Consider the following 22,960-nt stretch of genomic DNA (forward strand, 5'->3'; position numbering starts at 1 on the left):
CCAGGGGACGTGGACACCAGCCCCCTCCCTGGCCCGGGGGAGCCGGGGTCCAGGCGCCAGGGCCCACAGCCCCCACTATGGCCCTCCCCAGGTCCGCGACGAGCGGCCCCGGCAGCGAGAACAGAAGGGACAACAAGAGACACGGACGGAGGCCCTTCAGCTCCGCGTCGGCTCGGCGTGGCTGGGAGCTTTGGACAAGGCGCTGTCCTCGCACCCAACAGACCGGGACTCCTCGGGACCCCGGGCCCTCGGCCACAGGCCGCGCCCTCCCCGCTGGGCTTTCTGTGCTGTCGGGGGAGCACGCGGGGCCTGGAGGAGCTCGGGGGGCAGGGAGGACTCCGAGGGAGGCCTTCGTTCTGGGAGGTCGTCGTGGTCGGCTCCCCGCGTCCCCTCGATGCCCCGCGTGTAGCTGGTGCTCCCGGCATCTGGCAGACCGGAAACAGGGAGATGGGGGCCACTGGCCTGCGTCTCTGAGACGGGTGGCCCTGGGGTCTCAGCAGGACAACACTGCGAGGGACAGTCGGTCAAACCCGTCATCCCCGAGGGTCCTGGATCCGTGCAGGCAGCGATGGTCCTGCAGCAGGAGATGCGTGTTGGTGGGGGGGGGGACCCTCTGCCCTTGCCCCTGCACCCTCTGGCCCCTGCACCCCTGCACCCTCTGCCCCCTGCAACCTCAGCCCCCTGCACCCTCTGCCCCCTGCACCCCTGCATCCTCTGCCTCCTGCACCCCTGCACCCTCTGCCCCCTGCACCCCTGCACCCTCTGCCCCCTGCAACCTCAGCCCCCTGCACCCTCTGCCCCCCCCACCCTGCACCCTCTGCCCCGGGCACCCCTGCATCCTCTGCCTCCTACACCCCTGCACCCTCTGCCCCCTGCACCCTGCACCCTCTGCCCCCTGCACCCTGCACCCTCTGCCCCCCCACCCTGCACCCTCTGCCCCCTGCACCTCTGCATCCTCTGCCTCCTGCACCCCTGCACCCTCTGCCCCCTGCACCCTGCACCCTCTGCCCCCTGCACCCCTGCACCCTCTGCCCCCTGCAACCTCTGCCCCCTGCACCCCTGCACCCTCTGCCCCCTGCACCCCTGCACCCACTGCCCCCTGCACCCTGCACCCTCTGCCCCCTGCACCCTGCACCCTCTGCCCCCCCACCCTGCACCCCTGCCCCTTGCACCCCTGCATCCTCTGCCTCCTGCACCCCTGCACCCTCTGCCCCCTGCACCCTGCACCCTCTGCCCCCTGCACCCCTGCACCCTCTGCCCCCCGCACCCTCTGCCCCCTGCACCCCTGCACCCTCTGCCCCCTGCACCCTGGCACCCTCTGCCCCCCCACCCTGCACCCTCTGCCCCCGGCACCCCTTCATCCTCTGCCCCCTGCACCCCTGCACCCTCTGCCCCCCCACCCTGCACCCTCTGCCCCCGGCACCCCTTCATCCTCTGCCCCCTGCACCCCTGCACCCTCTGCACCCTGGCCTCTGTCTCCCAGGCCTGTGCCTAAAGCTCCAGCTCTGCCGAGGTGACATGCATCAGAGGCCAGGGGTGGGCACACATGAAGCCCAGAGCCACGCTGATGGAGCCTGTGCGATATCGTGGCTTCCCTGCCCTTTTCATGTATTTATTTCCCAGTCTTGCCGTTGTTCACTTTCAAGGGGCCTGTATCTTAAAGCGGGTGCTGGATTTAATGCGAATAACGGCAACCGTCTAAGCCGTGGCTAGCCCTAGCTTTAATTACAGTGACAAAGGAGGGACTGGGCTGAAATACGGAAGGCAACGCTCTGTCTCCTCCGGGCCCTTAACTGGAGAAGAAGGCGGGGCCGTGCAGCGAGCGCTGTTCCCTCGCTGTTCCCTCACTGTTCCCTTGCATCCTGGGTTTAGAAAGGCTGGCACAGGATCCCCTCCAGGGCATCCGAAACCAGGTCTGCTGTCTCTGCGGTGACACTTTGGGGTTTGGTTTACGTACGGGCTGCATTTTGGCCCCCAAATCCACATCTTGAAGTCCCGACTGCCGGGACCTCAGCACGACACCGTATGTGGAGGTAAAGCCTTTAAAGAGGTAACTGAGTCCAAATGAGGTCCGCAGAGCCGGCCGAATCCAGTCCGAAAGGTGTCCTGACGGGAACAGGAACCTGGGACACAAAAGGCAGAAATGCACACACAGAGAAAGGCCATGTGACGTGACCGCAGGAAGTTGGAGCCAGGCCTGCACCCAGCTTGACCGGGCCTCCTGGCCTCTGGACCGGGGAGGTGGGGAGGAGGGGAGTCAGTCTGCTGTCCGAGCCACCCAGGAGCCTCAGAAGGTCCGTGGGTCTGGGAACGCCTGTGCCCTGCTTGGGCTGCCTCTGTGTGAGGGCCCAGGGCAGACGCTTCAAAGTGCCCCCCTCCTCTCCCGTGGGCGAGGCTCACCCGAGGTCCGCGGCGAGGGGCTCTTGAGCAATCGGCTAAGAAAGAATTCTTGAGACGTCTTTGGTGCAAACACAGGTGATGGTGTTAAAGCATGGGGACAGGACCTGTGGGCAGGAAGAGCCGCACTGGCCTATGCACAACAGAGTGCTTGTGTACTTTCAAGGCAATGGGGCAGGGATAGCCTGAGTCTCGAAGGGATCTGGAAGCAAGGCTTTGGGGACCTTGAGGGGCTAGCTACTGTTAAGACAAGGTGGCTTTTCATCTTTAATAAAGCAAAAGCATCGAGGGCGGCCAGGGTGCATGTTTCAGGTGTCAGTGGGCCACAGGCTGTAAGTAAGGGGATTTAAATTAAAGCCACATTAATTTAAATTAAGCCACGTTTCCCTTGCCTTTGTTTCCCTCATCACACGGGACCCCGCAGTGGGGCAGGGCTTCTTTCCGAGGTGGATTGGGGTCTAGACCCAGGGGAGAAGCCCACCGGGGCAACAGCAGAGGGTGTCGCCCCCCCACCTGCCCGGGGAGACACGCAGGGGCAGGGGTCGGAGCGGCCAGACGAGATTCAGGACTTCCTGTCACAGCCGAAGTGGAGTCATGTGACCCAGCCACGCCACTCCTGCGGTCTCCCCGCCCCCACCCGGGACAGATGGAAACAAAGTGTCCGCACAAAATCTGTACAGGAACGCTGGGAGCAGCAGGGATCCGCACAGGCTGAAGGTGGAAACACCCCAGGCGTCTGTGGTGGAAAAAGAATTTGTACCAAGCACGTGTTAAAAACAGCAAGGCAGATTTTATTTGAGCCGCTGCAGGAGGGGAGAGAGGCGTCAGCGGGGTGCCGAGCTCTGCTCCGAACAGAGCCAGGCGGCTGGGGGTTTGGAGCGTGTGAGCACGGGGAGGGGGACGCGAGTGCCTTTGCCCATGAGCTTCGAGGAGCAGAACAGAGCTCAGAGGAGCTGCCGCTTACTGACGTTGGACTGAGCTCTGTAGTCGTGGGTGGAGGGCTCACCAGGCCAGGACAGCCTAGAGCCTCGAAGCATAATGCGGACAGGCTCACGTGCCGGCTGATGGCCCAGCCCCGGGAGGGCTGGCTGAGGTCGGAGGCGGGGGAGCGGAGCACAAGTGTGAATGACTCAGGTCGTCTCCTCCCGGACCTCGTAGGGCCAAGGGCCCAGAGATGCCAGCTGCTGTGTCTGCAGGCCTCACGAGGACACACCTGCCGCCCGGCAGACGTCAGCAGCCTCCCCCCTGGGCCTTCCCGAGGGCTGGGGTTGGTTGGGTTCCCGATTCTGGAAGGCTGGTGGAGCTCCAGGGGCAGCCAGCTCGAGTGTCACCAACGTGAACCTTAAGACGCGGCGGCAGATCACAAGGTGGCCTCAGGCTTCGGGGAGGGGCGCGTGCCTGCACCGGCCGCGTGCCTCCGTGTCCGCCCCCCGGCTCCCAGGCTCAGCAGCACACACGGCCTGTGGCCAGAGGGAGGCCCACAGCCCCCTGACGTCTGTGAAGGGAAAGGAAAACACAAGTGATTCTCTAAAAAGCGGCCATCAGGAGGGAGAAGCCCTGTCTGCCCCAGCCGTGCCCCGACTCCACCCACCTCCCCCTGTGCCGCTCCCTGCGCCGCCCACGTCCCCCCCTGGCGTGGCTGGGTCGGCGCACAACCCATCACGGCCACATCGTGCCTGTGCCAGGACGGGAAGGGTTGATTCTGGAGCCCAGACGGCGGAGGGCAGTCGTGGGGTGGCTGACGACACGGGGAGGAAACCGCTGCGCCCCTCTGTGCCCCTCTGTGCCCCGATGCGCCCCTCTGTGCCCCTCCAGGGAGGGGGAGGGCCCTGCTGCCCGAGCCCACGCACCGGCCCCAGGAGTGCGGGCCACGTCTGTCGCTCTTCGGGTCGCGTGCTCATTACGCTGCATTATCTGGTCCGCGGCTCCCCTAAACCGGCTCGGCGTGTCCCTGCATCTCTCAGCAGCCGTCCTTCCCAGACGAGACTCCGCCTACGGTCGGCGCTGTGCTGCCCTCCTCCTTCAAGGAGACCCCACTGTGTCCCAGGCTTTGGATCCCGCCAGAGCGAGGGCCACCTCCCGGTCTGGGTGACCCGTCAGGCCCTTGACTCGCCATCCGGTGAGCGCTTGAGGTCACGGGAGAGACGGGTCAAAGGGCCCCGCCGCCTCTGATTCCGGCGCACGTCACCCAGACCCACCTGCAGCCCCTCCCTGAGCTGCAGAAACCTGTGTCACCCACAGAGCCCTGGGTCACCGTCCCCCTCGAAGGGAGTGAGGTGGGCAAGGACTGGGGGCTGCCTGTGGTCTGTGTGCCCAGGCCCCCCCCCCACCAGGGCCAGGCGACCCTCCTGGGAGCAGAAGGGCTGTCGGTGCCCCTAACCTCCCCATTCCAGTGACCTTTTCCTGGGGAGCACCTCCCGCCTCTTAGCAGCCTCTCAGAGGCACGTCCCCACCAGCACCGCCTCCAGCTCAGATCCATGGCCCCTCCTCGCGGCAGGAGGAACGAGTCCCCCGAAAGTGGATCCAGGGGGCCCATCAAAGTGCAGGGGCGCGAGAGAGCAAGGGCTGTGCACTGCGGAAGCCCGCCTGTCCCGGGGAAGGCGGCGGCCCCTGGCTGGCCTGCGGGCTGGGGCGCCAGGTGCTGTGGGTCGGCCTTGCTCCCTTAAGAAGGACCCTCAAGAGGACGTGTCCAGAGGGAGCTGCATCTCCGGGTCCCAAGCCTCGGCGGTCTGGGCTGCAGGTGGACATTCGTGGAGCGGCCTGTGGGCTGGAGGGGTGGACCTGTCGTGGGCGCCGCGGGCCCCTCTGTTAGGGCTCCAGTGGGGCGTCTCTGGAAGGAGATCAAATCCGCACACTCGGGAGAGCCAGCTGGGTCCCCGTGGACGACGCTGGCCGGGTGGGGGGGGGGGGGGGGCGGGGGGGGAGGGCAGGCTGCTGGGTCCCCGCAGAGACTGCCGTTCTCAGGCCCCGGGATGAGTCCTCACCCGCTGGCGCAGGGGGCCGGCCCTGCAGGGGGGACGCTCCATGCCCAGCCCCCACCCCGGGTTTGTGGAGAGCCTCGGAGGTAGCAGATGTGTGGCGCCTCGGGAAGCTGGTATGCGATATACTAACGGTGAGGGGTTATTAAATCAATTTATTACCTGGACGTCCCTTCCAGCCAAATCCATTTCAAACCAATTAAACTGAAAAATGGTTGCAGAGAAATACTCATCGGGGCTCTGTCGAGTCAGGAATCTACTTCTGCGGGGCCGGCCTGGGTCGGCTCAGCCTGCCCGTGACGCCCGAAGACAGCAGGTCCCAGCTCCTGGAGCCTGTGTCACGTCACATGGAAACTGGCCCTTTGAGATGTGACGGAGGGGCCTGAGATGGGGAGGGTGCCCTGGATTATCCAGGGGGCCCCACTGTTGTCACAAGGGGCCTTACAAGGGACAGATGGAGGGACATTGGACCCGAAAGCGGAGAAGCCGCGTGAAGACGGGGCAGAGGCTGGAAGGTAGGGCCACCGCCCGGGGGCACTGGGCCCACCAGGAGCCGGGAGAGGCAGGAGGGACCCTCCCCTGAGCCTCCAGAGGAAGCTGGGCCCCGCGACACTGTGATTTCAGACTCGCGCCTGCACAGTTGGGAGAGAATAAGCCCGGCCCTTCAAGCCCCAGCTGCGGGGGCTTTGCACACACTGCTCTGGGGGAAGGAGCCTCTGGGCCCCGAGTGGACGTCTGTCCCGTCCCGATGGCCTGGGGCTTCCCAACCGCAGGCCCGGACAGCTGATGGAGACGGCGTCCTGTGCCCAGGTCCAGCGCCCCCGAGCCTGCCCACGGCCGCCCCTCCCCTGGCCTGGGTGGTGTGGGATCCGTGTCACTTCGTGTTTTCTCCACCGGGTTCCACTGGTCCCGTGCACTTGAGGCCTCGGCGGAGCCCCTTTCCCGGGCATCGAGAGGATAGTGTGACACACACCTGAGCGAGGAGGCTGGCTCCTCAAATAAGACCCAGGAAGCCGCGGAGGCCTGGGGTCCTGAGTCGCTTAAGCCTCCGACTTCGGCCTAGGTCGTGATCTCACGGTTCCTGAGTTCGAGCCCCGCGTCGGGCTCTGTGCTGACGGCTCGGAGCCTGGAGCCTGCTTCGGATTCTGTGTCTCCCTCTCTCTCTGCCCCTCCCCCATCATGCTCTGTCTCTCTCCGTTTCTCAAAAATAAATAAACATCAAAATTTTTGTAAAAAAAGACCCAGAAAAGCCTTGGCAGGCTGGAAGCCGGGCGCGAGCCAGCCGCTGCACCCCGGGTCCGGGGCTGAGGCCACCGTCAGCTGTGGTCTGGGCAGAGCTCCGCACGGCCGCCCCTTCCCGCGGGCCGGGAGCCCCACGTCGCCATCTGGCCCGAGGGTAGCGATAGCAGTGGGGACTAGGAGTTCGCCGGGCCTCCTGGTGGGTGTCTGGGGCGGGGCGGGGGGCACGTGCCCCTCGGCCCCTGTGTCCCGCTCCGGGCAGCCACAGTGCTGCCTCTGGTCTAACCCTTCCGTGACCTGCCCGCCTCGGGGAGTCCAGTGACCGGGTGTGCGGTTGGGCACAGGGGACAGGACAGAGCCCCGCTCCTGGGCCCTTGGGGCCGAGGGCTTTGGGATCATGGGGGACGTTGAGAGCAGTATTGTAACGGAGCATGATGCTGTCTCCACGGTGGCCGCCTGATCCCCGGAACCCCTTCGGTGCAACTCCTGAGAGGCGGGCGACGCTCCTGAAAACCTGTGCTGGGCCAAAGGGGTGTCTTACGGCCTCAGATGCCCATGGGAGGATTCACCGCGTGGCTGGGCTGCACACACGGCAGGGAGACAGCATCCAGTTCAGATTCCGAGTTGGGTGATGGGCAAAGCTGGGGCTTTGATCCCGGCTTTGACCCCGCTGAGCTGGGCTCTGGGCACCTGCGGTCACCAGCCCAGGGCAGTCTGGCCATCGGGCCGGCCTTGGCTGCGACCTGGGCTTGGGAGGGTGCTAGTGACAACTCACTCTTCCCTTCTCCCGAGCCCAATCCTGTTAGGGGGGAAGCCTCTTCCTGATGGGTTCCGCGCTCTTACCTCTTGAGCCCGGAGTCTGGCGGCAGCGAGGGCTGGGGGAAAACCCGACTTCATTTTTTGTGGATGACTTTCCTCCGTGTGAAGTTGGGTCTTAGGCACGTTAACTCACGCACAACGGTAACCAAATGCCTTTGGCTATAAGCCTCTTTCCTCCGTGGATTTCGGAGCATTTCGGTGCTAAAATATGAGGCTGTCTTGGCAGACTGGACCCTCCCGGTGGGCCGTCCGTCATCTGTGTGCACTTGGAACAACCATAATTATGGCAATAATAATAATATTAGCTTGGGTTGGTGCAGTGCCTGACGGCTTCCAAAAGCACTTACACATCCCTCGTGGGGTTTCCTTCCCACCAAATGCCCTGGAGACAGACGGGGAGGCACGAGAGCTTCCACCGGAGAGATGCGGCTGGAAACCCACGGGGGCAGAGAGAGGGCCTCAGGTGCGTCCAGGCTGTGGCCCTGGCCTTCGGACGCCTGCACCTTACCAGGGACCCCGCCCGATCCCTGCCCACGCCCTCAACCCCCCGCTCCTCCCGGGACCCCCGATACCCGGCACCCCTCTTGGTCATTCTCGTCCTCCACCCACGTCTCTGACTCTTCCTGCTCAGGCCCAGCGGGTCCCCCACCCACGAGAGTTCACCTGCGCTCTGAAGGCCCCGCCCCCATCGCGCGGCTGGGTGGCCCCTCCTCCACTGGGGGTGGGGGCTCCCCGAAGCCATGAGAGAGGCCGGTGAGGGTTCCCTCTTCCTTCCCCCCCCCCCACCACCCCCCGCCCAGGACAAAGCCGGCCCTGGCCTAGACCTCCGCAGGGTGCGGCTGGGTCCCCACCCGGGCCCCCGCCGGGCATGGCTGGGTTCTCGAGCCCTCTCTGCCTGGCTACCCGGGGCTGGCGGGAGGCACCGTCTTCCTAGCACTGGAGCTGGCTGAGCTCCACGCTGATCAACCCAGCTCTGATCTGAGGGTGGTCCCACGTCCTTTCTGGAGACCCGCAGAGACGCCCCTGTCTGCGGGCTGGGAGGATGGCCTGGACCCTCTGAGCAGCCTAACCCGCTCCCGCAGCGCCCGCGGGTCTCAGGGCCTGGAGCCGCTCCCGAGCACCGAGGGGTTCCCCGGGAACGGCCGGCCCCATCTTTCCACTGCAGACTCACCACGAGCGCCTGCGCCCGGGCAGGAAGACGGCCGGGAGGCCTCGGGGTCCGTGGAATCGCAGTGAGTGCGGGCGCCGGGCAGGAGGCGGGAGCGACCGGCACGGCCACACCAGCGAGGACGCGCGGACGTGGGGGGATCACGGGGGGAGCAGAAGATACAGCTGGCGTAGACGCCGGGCAGCCTCGGCTTTGTAACACGCACGCACACGCGGCAGGGAAAGGACTGGACACGGTGTGCTGAGCTCTGAGCCCGAGCACAGCCGCCCCGGGAGGCGTCCCGGGCCGAGGTGGTGGAGGCCCCCAGACGTGTTCCCCGGTGCCCGATCGTGGACACGGGACCTCACCTAGCTTGGAGCCTCCCCACCGGTACAACAAGACCAGGGGGGGCAAGAAAAGCTCGCGCGTTTTGGGGGCATCGGGGGATGGGCGCCCGGCACGGCTCACCCACCCTCAGCCCACGGCAGCCACGATCGTGATCCCCGCTTGGCGAGATGGCGGGCTCTCATTTTGGTCTTCACGACGCGTGTGTTTTCTAAATTCTCCGTCAGGATTACATATTCCTTTCAGGTCAGGAAGGACCATAAGCGACTCGAAGCCTTGCTGCTGTCCCCGCCTGGCACGGTGCCCGGGTGGAGCCCAGGATCTGCGCCCCGTGCGGTCCCTCCGGGGGTCCCACCGCAGGAAGCAGAGCCGGGGGCCCTCTCTAGGCCGGGGCCTGACCTGCCCTCCTCCCTCCCGTTTGCAGAGAGCCTCCCGGCCGCTCTTGCTGACTGGGGCCTGGGGTTCGTTACCGCGCTTCCAAAGAGAGCACCTGTCCCCTTGCCGGCCGCGGTCAGGGCCTGCGACCTGCTCTCCACGCGCCACTTAATAGCAGCAGAAACGGGCGGCCGCCTTTCTGAAATGGAAACATTGACCTACATGCTCCAGAGCAGCCACAGAGATGGGGCGTGCTGGCTCCGCCTTCCCTGACCCTGGCTTTGCATTTTTAAAGAGCTGCGAAGGGCATTTGCTCCCAGAATTTCTGACAAATCGGCTCCGCCCCGTCTCCTCTTCGGGCTCACGCAGGCCACACGCGTGTTACCCAGCAGCTGCAGACTGGAGGGTCCCAGAGAGCCTCGTGCAGGGGCCTCTGCGGCCGGGGCAGGGAGGGGTGCGACTTTGAGGGTGAGCCAGGGAGAGCGCGTTCCTGGGACAGGCCCGGAGTGTGGGGACAGCAGGAAAGCGCCCCCTTGGTGGCGGAAGCCAGAGGGGACCGCAGAGGGGCTGGAGCCCAGGCTACCTGCAGCTGTGGGGGCTGGCGGGGGCGTCCGTCCGGAGACCCGTCCCCTGACTGCAAGTCTTGCCCTGTTCGCCCTGCCCGGGCGAGGCCGGCTGCACGAGGCCACACTGACCCAAGAAATGACGGAGTCCATCAACGAATGGGGAAGAAGAGACACATTGACAGAAGAATCCCGAATAACGTCTGTGGCTGCTGGGCCCTCACACCCGCGAGTGCGGGCGGTGCATTGAGACTTCCTTCCACGGAGAACGGCCTGCCCCTGCCACGTGGGCAGGGCTCCGCGACACGGAGGCTGCTGCTGCCCCACGGCCCGGAAGTCCCCGAGCGCGGGCCCAGGTTGGCTTCCTCCCGGGCTGCTCTCGGCCGCCGGAGACGCGCGGCGAGGGGCTTTGGCCAACCTTCCGCCACGAGCAGCCTCGTCCAGGGCCGGCTCCCGCCACGTCCCAGCCGTCGGGTCCGCGTGTCCCCCACGCACTCGCCGAGTCCTCCACGCGGAAGGCAGGGCCGTGGGTTTCTGCCAGGCCAGGACTCGCCCCGACAGGGTCTGAGCGGACAAGGCTGTGTTTGAACACGGATACTGGCTGGAGCCTCCCGGTCCTGTACCCGCCCTGCCGCAACAACCCCGGGGCAGCCGGAAGGACGTGTTTCCCATCCGGGCCATCTCTGGGGAGAAGGTAGCCTGGGGGCTTGGCAGGGCACAAGCATCGTCTCCAGAAGGTTCCGAGGGAAGGTCCCAGATGTCAGCACAGGAGATAGGATGTTCTGCAATCCACCACCGCTGCCCCCACTGGCCAGTCACACGGCCGTCTCTGCCCGGGGTCTCCACTTGGCCTCCTCCTCCAAGAAGCCCTCAGCGACCCTGCTCCCCCTCCCTGAAGAACCCCGCCAGCTTCCCTAGGGGGAGGGCATATGACACGTGTGCCCCCCATCCCTCCTCCCGCCGGCCGGCCCCCTCTCCCAGGAGCTGGTCACCTCTGTTCTCGGCTGAGCCCCCGCGTGACAGGTGGGGAAAGAGGGAGGCTGGGGGAGCTTCGACGAGGGTTAAGAGAAGAGAAAGGCTGGAATTGGGGCACCTTGGCCACTGGTTACTGCCTGGCAGGGCCCTGGGAACCTGGGACCAAGCCCCTCTGGCCGAGGGAAGGAGCCAGAGGGCGGCCCTGTGTGTGGCCCACGGGCCAAGCTGTGCTGTGCAACCTCCCGCCTGGTACCCAGAAATTCCCCGTGTGCTCAGAAGTCGCCCCTGAACGCCTAGGTAGGGCGCCACTTGTCACACTTCCCCAGGGGGGTTCTCCAGAGTGTGGGGCTCATCGCAGCCCAACTCGGCTCCGCGTAAGCGTGAAACACGGCAACCAGAGGAGCAGGGAGTCTCTGAGCTTCTGTCCGTCATGGATATGCAGCAGCGGCTGCCTCGACCCCCCTCTCCCCAGCAATCCCCGGAGCAGGGGGCGCCCACCGCCGAGAGAGGGGAGCGGGGTCTGCATCCCGGGGTGCTCCGGGCGCTGCAGACCCGCCCGACTCTTCTGCTGAGGCCACTGCCCTGAGGGACCTGATCGAAGCGGGGAAGGGAGGCTGCCTTGGTCTGGCACCTCCGTTCTCCCCCAGAAGCGGGCGCTGGGGACGGGGTGCAGATCCAGACTGTGCATTTGGCAGGAAAGTCCTACAAGGGCCCCCCCAGGAGACCTGTTTCCAGGCCGGCCGTAGCCGTGACAGTGGACGTGCTCACACATCCAGGCAAAAAGCTTTTCCTGAGGCATCCACCTTGCGGCAGAAACAGCCTAACTCCCCAGTGACAAGGGGCCATGGGCACTTCGGTCCACGCTGGTGCCTCAGAGGTTCCAGAGCGCTGCCCAGCTGGGGGTCCGGATGGAGCTGGGGAAGCCCCGGAACCCCTTCCCCCACCCCCCACCCTGGCCTGAGCTCCCGCTGCGCAGCCTGGCCCTGGGAGGGGACGCACGGAGGCGTCAGGGCGGGAACCACGAGGCTGCTCGGTCCCCAGACCGGGCTCTGCCGCCCCTGCCCTGCGCGGGGCAGACCCTCACCCTTATCCTCGCCAGGGCCTGGCGCATGTGTGGACGCTGCCCCCGCCACGTGCGACCCTCTCTAGGCAGACGCCTTGACCCCTGCCCATAGCCCAGATCCCCGGGGCACGGGCACACCAGCTCCAGGGCTCCCCGAACCCCTTGTCCCCTGCACTTCCCCCAATTTGGGGAGGTTTTGCTCTCAGGACCTGTGCCTGACCCTCTTATGGCAGCCACTAGAGCCAATCTGCCTCCTTGTGCAACTCAAAGCAGCTCAATTGTTCTGCCAGAAGCTTCTAGAAGACACAGTGCTACGTCCCCGATTCTCTTCTCCAACGTCGTCCTGCAGAAACCAAATGGGCCGGGAATGGACATCACTTGGAGGCAGCCAATTCGTCCATCACTGGGAGACCGATCGGATACTGTCTGGGGAATTGGTGGGCTCGTCCCCCGGGGAAGGCGCAGGGCACAAGAGACAGGCAGGTGTCCTGCCTGCACCCAGGCCTGGGTCCCGCCCCTCCGCCGCCGTCCCTCCACAGCAGAGGACCCCCAGCCTGTGCTCCCCACCAAAGGGACACTTCCTGCCCCAGTGGGGCTGTCCCCCCACCGCCAGATGGGGGTCAGGTCTTGACCAGGCTCCGCATCACATGAGTGGGACAGCCAGTGCCGGTGCCGTTCAGGGCGTGTCTTTAGCTCCTTGCCTCGCCCCCGTCAGCCTCAGGAGTTTGCTATTTGTCCCCTCACAGGCTTACGGATCAGGGCGCTGGGCTCCCCTCCCGGAGGTGACAGCGCTTCGGAATTGTGGGCTCGAAGCCCTCTGGCAGCGGGCTGAGCAGGGACCCAGGGCGCCCACTGAGACACGAACCATCTGCTGGAACGAAGAGGGGTCTGGGGGACCAGGGAGCCCTGAGGGCAAGTGATGGTGACGCCGAGCAGCCCTGTGCACAGGCTCAGGGGTACCTTGGGGGACCCCGTCCTCCAATGACTTCCGTCCCACGCGGAGTGACCCGGGACGGCCAGGCCTGCAGTGGGCACTGGGTCCAGAGCCCGCGAGCGAGTGGACGAGGACGACAAGGGCCGCTCGTGTCACTTCTTGGGGTGACGCCCAAGCTGCCGGGGAGCAAGGTCCTTGTAAAGGGGGATGGGCCTCCTGGGAGCTGGGCTATGACCCGTTAGCCCTTCTATTGGGCCCACACAAAGCGTGCAAGGGAAAGGCGACCTTGAGAAGGACCGTACCGCTCCCAGCGGTTTCGGTAGACCCAGTACCCGCCCTGGTCCCGCATGCTTGCCCTGCTTCTGCCCACAGCCTCCACGGAGCCACCGCGGGGTGAGCGCTGGTGAGGGGGGTCCGGTTCGTCCGTGTGCGGGCTCCCCGAACCTCACACACGCCGGAGGGGAGCCCCTGTTGTCTCATCTTGCAGACGAGGAACATCCCAAGGTGGCCCGTGAGACGCTGACCCCCGGCCCCCACCCCCTGCTCCCCGTGTCTGTGGGTTCGCCTCCTCTGCATCCTTCACATGTTTGGAATGGAAGCCGACTTATTTCGCTCAGCGCCGTGTTGAACCTCCTCCCAAGGCTCATCCACGTGGTTCCGTGGCACAGTGACGTTCCGTGGCGTGGACGGACGACGTGGGACTGATCGGTCACCCGCCACAGGACACCGGATGGCGTCTACCTTCTCGCTGGTGCGAACCCTGCGGCTGAGAACGTGAGTGTGCCAGGGTCTGCTCGTGACGCTGCCACGACTCTGCTGGGGACACTCCCAGTTGGGGACACTCCTGGACGCAGGATGACAGGCCCGTGTGATGGCAGTTCTGCTGCTCTGAGGGAGCCCGGTGCTGATCTCCAGAGCGGCCGCAGCGCACGGGCCAGGTGCCCCGGGTCCTTGCCACCTCCTTTTCCTGCCTCTGTGTGTGTGTGTGTGACAACAGCTCTCCCGCCGTCCCGGGTGGCCTTCTGGACATTGTCCCTTTGTTTGGCAGGTGTCCCGTCTGCGGGCGAGGACACTTGGGTCAGAGGGGCTAGGAGCGTCCCATGTCACGCGGCCAGTGAGCTCCCGGTGGGCCCCAAGCCAGGCCCCAGCCTCCGGCCCAGCGGGGACCCTTCAATTTCCCCCCAAGAACACCCTCAGTATTGTCTTGTCCGATGAGCACGGCCGTGAACAGATGAATGAATCGTGGATGAGTGAGCACCACAGCGTGTGTGGGACCAGCCAGTGGCCACCACCGAGGGTGGCCTGGGTCTGCCCGGGGGAGGTCAGGCTGATAAGATGGGACAGCCAGCGGCGGGGGCTCGGGGGGCACCCTCAGGCGTGGAGCCCCGGGAAGGCAGGGTGCAGACAGAGGGAAGGAGGGGCGAGAACGCACGTCCGGGCTGCGGGCCGTCAGATCGAGGCCCCAGCAAGGCGGGTGAGGAGCCCGGGCAGAGGCCAGGGGATCGAGCCCCAGGTCGGCGAGGGCCAGTGGGCAGCGTGGAAACCCATTTCCCCAGAGACCCTGGCGGACATTTTAGGGCCAAGAAAGGGAAGGATCTTTGAGGAGAAGGAGAGGGAAAGGCAGTTCTCCGGTCAATGAACGAGTTAGCGACCTCCATCTGCAAGCCACTCAGCCTGCCCGCGCCTGGCCTACCTTGGCGAGCTGGCGGCTGTGTCCGGAACTCGTCAGCGCGGCCCGGGTCAGGGTGAGGTGTCGCTGGGGGGACCGTGGGACGTCTCCCGTCCCTGGAGCGGGGTGTGCCCCCAAGCCGTGCACGTGCACCCCTGTGTCTGGGGGAGGCCAGCCCAGGAAGGAGCATTTGGGGCCCACGCGTTGGGCAACCTGTCCTGGCCAAAATAGTCATCACAGGAGCCTCAGCTGGCCAGGGACTTGCCAGGAGGGGGGCCGGTTTCCAGGGGAAGGACGGTGGGAGGGAACCTCTGTGGCTAAGAGCTTGGTTCACCCGTCCCGAGTGTCAGGCATCACCTGGGGGTCTGTCCCACCGACCTCGGGAAAGGATGGGGTGAGAGGGGCCAGAGGATCTCAAGCTGATCCCAGCGCCTGAGCCAACCCCTCCCTGGCTGCACTGCCAGCAAGGCTTCGGGCCGGAGTGGCGTCCCACACCCTCCTCTGTCCCTGGGGAGACGTGCACTTACATATCCAGGCGTGTCCTTGCACACGGACACACACACACATCTTGAATCCCCTCCCTGGGCCCCAATAGCACCTGCCTTGAAACCCTCAGGGCTGACGGTCCTACGCCCTCTGAGGCCGGCCAGTCTTCGGCGGCCCAGATACATGACTGCCGCTTCCCCCGAAAAACGAGACCCCACAAGACTTCCCGTCACGTCTTGTCATGCCCGTGCATGGACCCCTGGGCCCGGGAAGTGCTGCGTCCCCTTCAGGGGAAGCCCACGGGGCGGGAGGCAGGACGCTGAGGACAGGGTTCTAGCCGCGGGGAGAAGGGGTCTGCTGACCAGCTTCCTCCCCGCCCCAGGCCACACTGTGCAGATGGCATCTGCTTGGGGTCCCGGGGGGCCCAGGCCGGGGAGGGGACGGGCGGGAGGCAGTCAGGGTTGTGCACGCGTGGCCCAGGCACCTGGTCTGTGCTAGAGTCTCAGAGGGTAGTCCTCGGCGAGCCCGCCTCTGTGCCAGCAACGGCTCCAGGTGCTTTGTTAGCCTTAAGTCACCAAGAAGCTGGAGACGAGCTCTGGATACTCAGGTGGTGTCGCCCCTCGAGGCCACGGAACGGTCAGTGGTCGGGATTTGGAGTCAGAGCTGCTGGAAAGGGAAGGGGCCTCTGCTGTCCGCCGCGTTGGAGGGGGAACCCAGGACGGGCCAGCTCACAGGGGCTCCGCGCACGGCTGGGCGTCCAACCCCCACAGCCATCTGATTGACGGTGCTCACGTTGACCGTGGTTTCCGAACCTTCTCTGCAGCGCGCGAGCTTGAATTAGGCTCCGAAGCCCACACAACTGCCACTTGTCGGCAGGTTTCCCGGGGGCTCCTTCAGCCCACAGGAGTTCCAGGCGGACCGTTCGTGCCCCCCCCCACCTGATTCGTATACTGAAGCCCCGGCCCCCGACGTGATGGCGTTAGGAGGTGGGACCCTGGGAGGTGATTAGTGTTTGATGAGGTCCTGAGGGCGGGGCCCCCGTGATGGGATCCGTGCCCTCATGAGAAGAGACGCCAGAGAACTCGCTCTCTCGCTTACTGTCCTCCAGGTGCGGACACGGGCCCAGAGGACACGCCGCACGCTGCCGTTCAGGCCGCCCCCGGCCAGCGGTGTCCCCGCCCCACGCCGGGTAGCATTCTCGCCTTTCTCTTGGGTCAGAGGAATGGGATCTCTTGTCCCCGGGGGTCCCCCACAGTCCAGAGTCTGCCGACCGCATCTTAGGCACCTCTGTCCCCGTCCTCCCTGTGGCGTCCTCTGACCTGAGTCTTGACGAGAGCCCTCTGCCACGGCTGTCATCCTCCGGCACCGTCCCCAGGAGGCTCCGTCCCCACAGGAAAGGCCAGAGGGACGTGTGGCTCTCCCCGGTGCTCCCGCGTGTCCAGAAGGACCGGGATGGCCTTCCTGAGCTGAGTTCTGAGCTCATAGATGCCCACGTACTTGGTGTGTTTCAGTCTTACTACAGCTGTTATTTTGGGGCCCAAATGTCTCATCACCCACGTAGTGGGTGTACCTACAAGCTGTGTCCTTTTCAAAAAAGGTTTTCTTTGTTTAAAAAAAGCCCGTACCACTCTCTTACAAATGACTTTCCAGTTTGCACAAAGCCAGCGTCGAGGGGGACGCACGGCTCTTGATTCCCGCGGTCCCTCTGCCTCTTCCGCATCTCCAACCCGATCCGTGGACGCCGCGTCCCCCTGAACGTCTCTGGCTCCTCGGTGCTTCCCCCGTTTGCCGGGGACCCGGCCTTCACCACCTTCTCAAGGGCTGAGCTGAGACGATCTGAGCCAGGCTGTCCCAGGAGCGGCTCCACGGTCCCCAGGACGTGGCCTCTGGGCGATATGCAAGGCCCAGCGGTTATGGTTAAGCCGGGTCTCACAAGAAGGATATAACACAACCTCTCCTGGGGTTTCGTTAACAGAACAAGATATGGGACATCTACTCGGCTTTGTAAACATCTGCTCATATCAGGAGAGTCCCGGGTGTCCGTCCCCTTGCTGACCTTTGTCCCCCTGAGGGGATTGGGGTCAACCTGCAGGGACTGTAGCTTTCTTGGGACAGGTCTTCAGAGGCTCCGCAGACCCACCTTCCTCTGGGGCCCCCGGGCAGAGGAGGGGACGACGCAGATCGCCAGCATGGACACAAGAATGTTCACTGATGGGGCCACGCCACTGCCACCCCAAGGCCACGGCCCGGCAGCGTCCCGCCTGCGGCTTCCGGTTCCCACGGAGAACAGGAACGGCTGGGAGATGACAGTGACTTCACTCCCCGTCAGACTCACAACCCAGAGCCAAGGTTGGAAGGTTCTAGAAAAGCGGTTGAAGACATGGAGTTTCCCCATACACCCTGCAGCCCGTCCCGCTTCTGCTTCCCCAGGTGGCAGCCGGAGGCCAAGGGCAGGGAACTCAGGACACCCGGTGCACAGGTGCACGTCTCAGGGTCCAGCTGCACACCGGACACGCCCTGCAACGTGCCACAGGTCAGCGGGCAGCATATGGAAGCCGCCAGCCATAACTGAACGCCACGTGCCCGGGGACACACGCTAGGCCCGGGCGTGATCACTTTTCCTTTTTTTTTTAATTTTTTTATTTATTTTTTTAATTTTTTTTTTTAATATTTATTTATTTTTGAGACAGAGAGAGACAGAGCATGAGTGGGGGAGGGGCAGAGAGAGAGGGAGACACAGAATCGGAAGCAGGCTCCAGGCTCTGAGCCATCGGCCCAGAGCCCGACGCGGGGCTCGAACTCACGGAGTGTGAGATCGTGACCCGAGCTGAAGTCGGACGCTTAACCGACTGAGCCACCCAGGCGCCCCCACTTTTCTTTTTAAATGTTTGCTTTTGTTTAGTTTTGGGAGAGAGCGTGAGCACGCGAGCAGGGGAGGGGCAGAGAGCGGGAGAGAGACTCTCGAGCAGGCTCCGCACGGTGAGCACAGAGCCCGACGTGAGGCTTGACCTCACAAACTGAGATCATGACCTGAGCCAAAATCTAGAGTCCCGAATGCTTAACCGACTGAGCCCCCCGCACGCCCCCAGGCGTTGTCACTTTGACCCGGACCACCAGCCTCTGGGCCAAGCTGAGGGGTCCTCGACAGTCCCTGAGTTCGGGGGGGGAGGGTCTCACCTTCCAGGCCCAGCCCTGCACGCCTTTGCCTTGAGCCCTCCCCCCCCCCCCCCCCCCACTCAGGCAGCCAGCTCCACGGGGATCTGGAACCCACGCCAACCTCTTATTTAGAAAGCTGAGATCCCGTCTTCCACCCGCTCCTCCCCACGCCCCCCCCGCCTCCCTTGTTTGCATTTCTAGCAAAAATCCGATCAAAATAGCAGTGACAGGCTTGCTGGCCGGTGGTTTTCGGGGGCACCCATTCACCCATCACCCAAAATTCCACTCAGCCCCTGCTCCGTGCAGAAGTCTGGGTCCTGAAGCCAGCAGGAGGGACATACACACGCCAGTTAGCTTTCTTCCCTCGTAGATGAAAAGCACCGAGTTATTTCCTTTCATTTGCAGCACAGGATTTTATTTTAAGCGTGGTGAACAATATATCAAAAAGGGAACTACGAAGATGCCTATATTTTAAATTCTGTAGCACATACCAAGATTATAAAAAGAGGAGAGACCAGAAAGTATTTTCATTACATAAAACTGAAGACCTCGGCATTAATCATTCATAGGAACTTCCTGTCCCCCAAAACGTCTGCCTGTATGACACAAAGTCACAGAAACGTCAGGGTCGCGTTCTCCCGGCCTGTGCAGTGCAAGGTGGGGAGTGGGTTCCTGGTCGGTATCCTCGTATGCAGTGAAGGGAGAGGGAACCCGCTGGGGTCCTGGGCTCCCCCTTCGCTGGGGCTCTGTCCTGTTCCCTCCCCTTCACCACGTCGCTCCCGGCCCCCCGGATGGAGGGGCGCCAACGCCGAGCAGGTCCCTGGCAGCACGCCGGGAAATTGCATGGGCTCCATGGACTCCTCCCTTGTCTATCTGGGCAGCCCCTTTTCTCCCAGCCCCTTCCCCTAAAGGCACAAGTCCGCGCTCTCTCAGGGTCGCGTGTGCCTGTGGTTCCCCAACAGGATGGTGGGTCCACATGCTCCCCACAGAGCCTTCATCAAGAAAGGACACTTGCAGTTTTAAAATGTCCTCTTCTCTACGGGGCGCCTGGGTGGCTCAGTGGGTTGAGCGTCCGACTTCAGCTCAGGTCACCATCTTGCGGTCTGTGGGCTCGAGCCCCGCGTCGGGCTCTGTGCTGACGGCTCAGAGCCTGGAGCCTGCTTGTGGATTCGGTGTCTCCCTCTCTCTCTATCTCTGCCCCTCCCTGACTTATGTGCCCTCTCTGTCTCAAAAATAAATAAGCAGTAATGGGGCGCCTGGGTGGCTCAGTCGGTTAAGCGGCCGACTTCAGCTCAGGTCACGATCTCGCGGTCCGTGAGTTCGAGCCCCGCGTCGGGCTCTGGGCTGATGGCTCAGAGCCTGGAGCCTGCTTCCGATTCTGTGTCTCCCTCTCTCTCTGCCCCTCCCCCGTTCATGCTCTGTCTCTCTCTGTCTCAAAAATAAATAAAACGTTAAAAAAAAATTAAAAAAAAATAAATAAGCAGTAAAAAAAAAAAAAGAAAAGAAAAGAAAGAAAGAAAGAAAAAAAGAAATTATAGAAAAAAATCATGAAAAATTTCAGAACTCGGGCCACAGAGCCTGAAGCCAAGTGCAGGGCCCGGGGGCCCGCCCAGTTTGCACGCTCATGAGGCCGGCCTGGGGGGTGGGCAGCGGTGGAAGAAGCCAGATGGACACACGTATTGTGACGGGAGCATCACTGGGGTCTGCTCATGGATTGGATGTGGGAAGAGAAGCTTCTAGAACAACTCCAAGGTTTGCACTCAAACACCTGGAGGGGTGGAGCCAGTGCTCTCTGCAGGGCGTGGGGGGTGCGGCTGAGCTGGACGTCCCGCTGGGAGGGGTCACCGTGCCGGCGGTGCTGGAGGCCTGGATCGGATGGGGTGGGGGCTCAGGGGGAGGGGAAGGACAGGGAGGGGCGGGCCGGGGGCGCCCCTTGTTGGGGACGAGAGCCAGGGAGGTACGTCCCGAGGGGCCACCTCAGCGACACCGGCAGGAGACTGACCAAAGCAAAGAGTCAGTGGGCGCAGGGTCTCGGAGGGGACCCGTGAGAAGAGAGGAGGGGGCGGAGTAAGTCTTTGGACTCGGTTTGGGGTAGAAAAGGGGCAGAGGGGTAGTCTGGAGGGACAGGCTGTGGGCGGTTCCGTTTGGGATTCTCCCGGCTGGCTTTGTGACCCGGGACACTCAGCATCCTTCCGGTGCTGTGGACGGAGTAGTGGAGGCCGGGAGGGGGCATTTGCCTGCAGCCGCCTACCCTGCGCTGCCGTGAGGACCCAAGTACGTGCAGCATCGGGCGGCTGCCATCAAGGGCCACCGTAATGAGCCGATTGTCCTGTGATGTGTACGCGTGGGGTCACCTGTGTGATTCTGATCCCTGGCTCGCACGGACCCGGTGCGGGCGGGACCCTCACCACCAGAGTGCTGGTGACAACACACCCTCTTGGGCAGGACCCCGGCGGAAGGGCGTGGGCTGAGGGACCGTCCCTGCTGTCCCTCGGGTGTCCCCACCCGGGCGCTGGGCTGGCCGGCCGGACGTGCTGAAGACGAGCTGGTGCACCCGCGGCCACGCAGTGCCCGCCATCCCTGCCTGCCGCGCGGTGACGGGCAGGAGCACGCGGTCCCCACGGGTGCCCAGAGGCGCTCCTGTCCAAGCCAGACCCTCCTCTGCTGCCTGTAGGTCATCTCTGAGAAGTCCACACTCTCTTTTGAACGGAGATTTTCAGGTCACCCGAGGGCCTGGAATGTGGGACGGGCAGGCATTGAGATGGATCAAGGGTCACACCTGAGCGGAGTGGGGGACCCCGTGCCGGGCCGGAGAGCCCAGGGGACCTCGCGTGCTGGAGCTCCTCGGCGCCCACCGAGGGGCTGCGGAGGCACCTGGCTGCCCGGGGCCGGTGCCCGAGTGCGGGGTGCACAGAGCCAGGGCGCCAAGGGTGGGGCACGGCATTGGGAAGTCCTCCAAGGCAGGGGACAGTTGAGCCACGGACAACTGCCTCCTCTTTGCAGACTGATGCTGGACAGCCCAGGCAGGGGACAGAGGCGCGTCCCCTCATGCCGGGTGGACACACGGGCTGGGGATCACACAGTCACCTCCAGAGCACAGCCACATCTGTATCATGACCTTGGAGGGCAGACACCCTGAAAACCGGAGCCTGAGAAGAAAAGACGCATAAACATGCTGTCCCCAGAATGTGGTCTTTTCACACATCAAGAAAGGTCCCACGGCACCTGGTAAACTGAGAATAATGTGTCTTCAACACACGGCAAAGGGTTACTACCCGAGCGTTCAAGGCCTCTTACAAATCCATTGGGGAAGGACCAAGAAGCCCACAGAAGAAATTGGAAAAGTGCACGAATAAAGACTCAACACAAAGGACGCACAAATGGCGTTTCAATGCCAAGAAAATGATCACGAATTATATCAGAAATGTACATCAGCCACACCACGTGCTGACCGGAGCCTCGCCCGTGGAACTTTGGAGCTGGTGTGGCCCGGACGGCATTGGGTGGCTGGACAGCGGCCCTCAGAATAAGGAGGCATGAGCTTGGGGGGGGCGTGACGGGTTGGGTCCCTCCCTTCCCTGCTTCCGGGTGCCTTTCTATCTGCATCAAGGCTGGGGGAACAGGTTGAGCACCTCTGAAGGCTGGGTGGAGGCCCCACTGGAGTTTGGAGGGGGGACAGTCAGCCCCGCGGAGGGGACCCGGCCCTGTGAGTGCTGTCCCAGCCCCGGATGGGCCATGTGGCACGTCCGCAGCAAAGGGATTAACTCATGCGGGTCCCCAAAGCAGATGCCCCGGGAGTACCCCTGCTGGCCCGGGGAAGATGCCCCAACACGGGTCCTCCCTGAGAAGGGCCCTTGGCCCGGGACACCAGCTTGGGCGAGGCCCTCGCATCCCTGACCCCGCGTGACGGCTCCCGGCTCCGCGCTCCTCTCCGAAGACTCGATTTCAAGAGGAACTTGGCTGAGTGACGAATGTCTGTCTCCCCTCCTCTCTCCACACCCCCCAATGTGCCCGGGTGGGCAGTTCACACATCAATTTTCTCCGCCATTTGCAGGGCAGGGGGCTCCGAGGGGCAGGACAGGGAGGAGAGGCCTCCGACCTACAAACGCGGCGGCCGTTTAGACAGCGCCGTCCGCCGAGGGAATGAATCCTCCGTGTTGCAGAAAATGGGGCTAGATTGAGCCGCACCTGCTGGGACGATTCAGCTGTTCAATCGATACGACTCCTCCGTGACCGGACACAGTCTGTTGCAGAAGCCAGCTGTCCGCCGTGGACGTGGGCCCGGGAACGGTCGGGGTGGTGGGGGTGGGGGGGTCCTGGAACCAGAAGGGAGCCTGGGCGGCCCCACCTCGGCTGCCCTCAGGCCTGGGCGGAATCACGGTGGGGGGGTCCTGCTAATTCTGCCCCCTTTTCCAGGAATAAGTCATTCCCCGCCCCAAACCCCGCCTCCACATCACGTCCGTAACAGATCCTCCCCACGACGCAATACTCAAGGGGCGCCGCAGTCCGCCGCGGTCCTTGCGGCCTCACTGCCGGGCGCCGTGTGGCCCCGCCATCTGCAGTCCCCACCCCCCCCACCCCCCCCACCCCCCCCACCCCACTTCCCGGCTCAGGCGCAAAGCCAAAAGCTGAGCTGGGGCCCCGAGACCAGAAAGCGGGAAGCCCTCCGTCCCGGATCAGCAGTCACGGTGCGGCGGGCGATGCGGGCGTGATGCGCGGAGGGGTGGCCGCCAGACCCCGCGGGACATCCTTCCGCAGGCACGTTTGTTGACAGAGCCCCGGCCACGGAGCCAATCCCTTCCCCGCGGGGGAAG

This window comes from Neofelis nebulosa, chromosome 12, assembly GCF_028018385.1.
Source record: "Neofelis nebulosa isolate mNeoNeb1 chromosome 12, mNeoNeb1.pri, whole genome shotgun sequence".
Lineage (NCBI taxonomy): Eukaryota > Metazoa > Chordata > Mammalia > Carnivora > Felidae > Neofelis > Neofelis nebulosa.